General features: G+C 41.7%; 1 non-coding gene across 1 annotated transcript; it reads right to left on the reverse strand.

Annotated features, from left to right (window-relative positions):
- Positions 1 to 5310: 5310 nt before the first annotated feature.
- LOC148035193 (small nucleolar RNA SNORD36) lies at positions 5311 to 5378 on the reverse strand. The gene has a single exon (XR_015691254.1). It is a non-coding gene; the product is annotated as a small nucleolar RNA SNORD36 (small nucleolar RNA).
- Positions 5379 to 5700: the final 322 nt, after the last annotated feature.

Genomic DNA, 5700 nt, shown 5'->3' on the forward strand with positions numbered 1-5700 from the left:
CTGGGATTCATCATATCAGCAGAAGGAATCTCAGTAGACCCAGCCAAGGTCAAAGATGTGCTAGAATGGCCAATACCAACAACTGTCAAAGAAATACGTAGCTTTCTTGGATTGACAGGATGGTATAGGGTCTTCATCAAAAACTATGCTTTGATTGCACCACCTTTGACAGACTTACTGAAGAAGCAAACATCCATTACATGGTCAACTCCCGAACAAACTAGCTTCGATAGGTTGAAGCAGAGTTTGGTATTAGCGCCTATCCTAAAGCTTCCAGACCTCGGTAAGGAGTTTGAGGTAGTAACGGATGCTAGCGCACTTGCCTTAGGATGTGTACTCATGCAGGAAGATCACCATGTAGCATACTCTTCAAGGAAATTGAAGAGTCATGAGAAGAATTATGCTACACATGATCTGGAATTGCTAGCTGTCATCCATGCTCTAAAGCTTTGGAGACACTACCTATTGGGTAACAAGTTTACACTAGTAACTGACCATAAGAGTCTCAAGTGGATCTTTACCCAAAACGAGCTCAACATGAGGCAACGTCAGTGGATTGAAGTGCTGGAAGAGTACGACTTTGAAATCAAGTACCGACCTGGAAAAGAGAATGTAGTTGCTGATGCACTCAGTTGCAAGGCATTCCTTAATTCTCTAATCTTGCAAAATCCATCAACAACTAGATCTCTAGCTACAAAAGTATCTATGCCAAACAATCCAATACTTGAGTTAGCTAGAGAGGATGCATGCCATGATCCAGCCTACCAAACGATGCTAAGGGATATCTCTATCAAGGATCAGAACCAAAAGCTGCAGGCTAAGTATCATGAATTCTTTATCAATAGTGGACTTGTCTACTATAGAACGAGGCTGTGCATACTGGCAAGTCAGTCACTTAAGCAGAAGATATTGTGGGAAGCTCATAATTCCCCTTTCTCAGGACATCCTGGCTGTTCCAAGACTCTCAATGCAGTTAGGAAGAGCTACCATTGGGAGAGGCTTAAAAGTGACGTTCTCAAATATGTCACCAAGTGTTTGTCTTATCAACGTATCAAAGCCGAGCATGTCAAAATGCCAGGGAAGTTGCAACCGCTTGACATTCCCCAAATGAAATGGGAATTCATCAGCATGGATTTTGTTGTTGGCCTAACCCAAGTTCAGGGAGGATACAACTCCATCATGATTGTGGTTGTCATGCTAACTAAGGTTGCATACCTTATTCTAGTGAAGACAAACTATAAAGCCTCAGACATCGCAAGATTGTTTATCAAGGAGATATTCAAGCTATATGGGCTACCAAGAAGAATCGTTAGTGATCGTGATTCTCTCTTCACATCACACTTCTGGAGAGCCGTCTTTGAAGCCATTGGGACTCAACTCTGCTTTAGCATATCTTACCATCCCCAAATAGATGGCCAAACAGAGCAAATCAATCAAGTCATCAAGGACATGCTTAGGGCATACTGCTATCGTGAGCCAAAAAGGTGGATTCAATACTTGCCTTTGGTTGAATTTGCCTACAATGGATAAATGTCAAATTTTTTTTCTTTTTCATTATCCCCCCCAGCCGATTGTCGTGCTGGAGGGGGAGGGGAATAGAAGGTATGGCAAGCTCCTTGTTGGAGCCTGCGGAGGGAAGGAGGCCATGCCCGCTGCCGCGTAGGGGAGGGAGGAACCTCTCCCTCTCCCTATAAAACTAGTGGCCATAGGAGCTTTGATGGAGGAGAGGGCCATGACTCTGGGCAAGAGAGAGAGAGGTGGTCAACACTGCCAGAAGAGGAAGGTCGTTGCCGTGAAGCCGTTGGGGGATGAGACGCCGCCCAATCGCCATCACAGCTGCCACTGTAGTCCGACCCTGCCCACATCGCTGCCAGCTACCTTATCTTCGCTGCCATCTGTCAACGGCCTCCACCCCCCACATGCCCTTTGTGAGGCTCCTAGAAGGCCCTTGGAAGCTTCCAAGGGGGCTTCCTAAGCCCCCTTTTCACACCTTTGCCTATCCCCCCCGCCCCCCCCCCCCCCCCAAAAAATTTTCCCTTAGGGCTCTATAAGCCCCCTTTCCCCCTCCCAAAAAGGTTTTACTTTAGGCCCTTTTTTTTCCCCCCTTAAATTTCCCCTAAGGACTCCCTAAAGACCCTTTTATACCCTTTTGTTTTACCCCCTTACAAAAAGAAAAGAGGGTGTTAAGGGTCTTTTGACACCTTCTTTCCCCATACAAAAGCCCTCTAAGGGTTTCTACACCTTTTATTCCCCTTTCTTGTGAGTCTTTAAAAGGCCATTAAGCCCTTCCCATGGCTTTAATGGGCCTTATTCGCGGAGGATTTTGAAACACCCCCTTCCCGGTTTTGAACCCTTTTCGTGGTTTCTCCCCTCCTCCACAAGTATCCCTTCAAATAGCTTCTACGAAAGGAAAGAACAAAAGACTCATAAAGGATGGTGGTATTTCAAAAAGGGAATTCGCAAAGCTGCATCCACGACGGAAAGGCTGCATTCGCGATGCCTCCTAAGAAAACCCAAGGCACAACCGCAGGAGGATCGTCTCCTAGCATCCACGTGGACATCTCACCCTAAGTCCAGGTTTTCCTTCCTAATTTTTATTTGGTATTGTTATAATTCAATCGTGCGAGGATAATTGTTGGAAATAGGATGCATTTTTTGTCTTAAATGCTTTAGAAAAATTAGCTCACGACAGAGGAATTTAGTCATTAGTATTTTCAATAAAACGAACAAAAATAAAGTGAGTAGAAAATTGATATGCATTTAGTCCATATTTACAAAAACAGAATTAAGATAGTGCACTTCGTTTAGGCATGGAAGTATAAAATTGCATGTCACATTATTAGGCCATATCTTCTTCGCAATGAGTCATCATGGAAAGTGCTAAGAATCCATAGGAAAGTGCAAGGCATGAAATGATTCCTAAGTTGCATAAATTGGTCAATTATTGTTTTTCAACTGCATAATTATTAGTAAAAGGTTGCTTGTTTAGCATGAATCTTGTTCGTAAGTTATAGGATGATTAATTGGAATTAGGTTATAACCTAACCTATGCTTGATCTTAAATCAATAAGTTAAGGCTGAAAATCAATTTACGCATTGACAATGAGTCATGTGTTATGGAAATAATAGCATAATTATCTTCAAAAGTAGATAGGTTAAATTGGCATAAACCTAAAACACCTAAACCTGTGGAGTACTCGTTTTAGAAAGAGTTAATTCAATTCCAAAGAACTAACTATGATTTAATACGTGACCTAGTCACACGTATTGCTAAAACCGAAACTCCTATACCCTAAATACTTGCCCACATTCACCGAATGTAGGGAACACACAACATAATTGAGAAGTGATCTAGGGTTTTTCCTTAAGAATCTTTCGCTAAAAGATGGAACTTGAAACCCTAGGACTGACAACGTCAGCCTAATGTAATCAGGAATAGATTGTTTCGTGACTCCATTTGATGGGTAAAATAGTCCCATAGTTCTATGCGACACTTGTGCAACAAGTGCAGAGTCATATGATCTTGTGATTGGATCACAAGGGAATGGCCAATTCTCGAAATGAGGTTGGCAGATTCTTACGCAAGTTATCTTGCAAGAGGATGAATAATCGTCCTAATATAGTATCTTTCTGGGGTAAAAATAATTGCTTGGAGCAAAGGAAAAACCAATAAATTGGAATAACATATGGACTTAAGGTATTGACCAAGCCGGGTTAATAGGGTACGCCCTAACCCAGGATATAGGGGATCTTGCCAAGTCCGGATCGAGTGCTGGATGCATTCGAAAAGGATTCACTCCTTAGCAGTTGGCCAACAACAAACGACCAATGGAAATGTTTGTGCTTGTGACAAATTTAAGAGCACGGTTTGGCTTTGTTTGATTAATGAATGAAAAGATAAATGGATATCTAATACTTCAGGTTGAAGGCCTGAAGGGAGAGGCAGCTTCAGTTACCCCCGACTGCCTGCCTGACCCTAACCAAGGGGGTTGTTAACCGCACTGGGAAAGTGGACCGAACCCGCCGCGAGAGGTCTCTTCATTGAGCGCTACTTGGAGCAAGAGGACGCTTGGGTGCCAGGGGGCTCTGGTCGTAAAACCCTCGCCTTTCGAGCCCTGCACAAGAGGCTAATGTGACTCGGGAATTGGATCTTGGAGCCCCGAGAGGAACACCAAGGAAAAGGGAATTCTCTTGCAAGAAAATCTATCTTGTAACATCAACAAGCTTGTTTATCATGTTTCATATGATCACAATGAAGAAAAGAACACCAGACACAACAAATCTTCATGCAGCATCATGTAGATCTCCCACGGTTTTGATAGAATCAACCATATTCTTCAACATCTTCATAAAATCCATCAATAGAACAAAGAAAGCAAAGGAATACACCATCTTTGAATGGAAATACATCACATAGTATTCATCTTCAATATCTTCATAGTCTTCTCTCTAAATCTCTCATATACAATCACTCTGTTTGAGTAGAATTGGCTATCTCTGACTCTCTCTCTCTCTCTCCATCAATAATACATCATATCCTCACTACAATCTCTCAAAATCACTCTCAATAATCCTTCTTAGGTCGTGGATACCCCTCCCAAGAGGTATGTCTGATATGAAGAGTCACCAGAGCCACTACAGTGTCCTTTCATACCTCACTACTGTCACTTCACTCTAGTCTTCACTTGAGTCTTTGGCAGCTACTTCTTCCACTTCTTTCAGCTCTTTTGCACTTGTATTCACCTCTTTCCAAGGCTAGAAAACTTTCCCAAAGTCACACATACATTCCACAGAACACTTACAGAAGCATACAGAACAGTCTACAGAACAGTACCAGAACAACTACAGTACAGAACAGAACAGAAGCAGAAGCTCTACAGAAGACCTACAGAAGGTTACAGAAGGTCATCAAAACCACATAACTCATTCTCAAATCATTCCAAACTCTCACAAACCATTCAATAAACTTTCACAAGATCTCAATCTTCATCAATCAATACTCCATCCCTCCTTACAGCAGACAATCAGAACAAAACAGACCAAAACAGAGCAAAACAGAAGGTATACAGAACCAATCAGAACCTATCAGAACATCACAGAACCACCAATAAACATCATGAACTTCCAAAACACAATCACTATCATCTAGAACACTCTCAAACCACTTCTAAATCAATCAATCATCTCAAAAAATCAACCATTCAGCTCTCAAAAACAACAAAAATCAGCCAAAAAACAAGTCATTTCAACACTCAACATATCCCCACACTTAATAAGGAAGCGTCCTCGCGACCCAGGAAAAAGGGAATACAAGTTCAGGAAAAAGCTCAACTTTGATCGTCAATGTCTTTTCAAAAAAAATCCATCCACCACGACCCCAACTTATAACCTGTTTCTGAAAAAATACAAAGAAAGGAAAACCCTTTTGAAATTAACACCTCTTATCAAACTAAAAATCACAACAAATTTGTAAAGGATATAAAAGTTTTCTTCGTCTTCATCAGCATCAACTTCAACTCTGCAACCACGACCCCATCACCACAAATCTCCAAAACGTAGCTCGTACACAAAATCCAATAGGAAACCACCACGTTCGTTTGACATAAATGAACTCACAACACAAACACTAATACACAACACAACCATCTGAATGACTCCTTCAAAAAGAGAGTTTTGCATTAAAAACTTCCACCATACATT

This window comes from Lygodium microphyllum, chromosome 6 (genome assembly GCF_053477565.2).
Source record: "Lygodium microphyllum isolate KBCC chromosome 6, Lygodium_microphyllum_v1.1.10, whole genome shotgun sequence".
NCBI classification, from domain to species: Eukaryota; Viridiplantae; Streptophyta; class Polypodiopsida; order Schizaeales; family Lygodiaceae; genus Lygodium; species Lygodium microphyllum.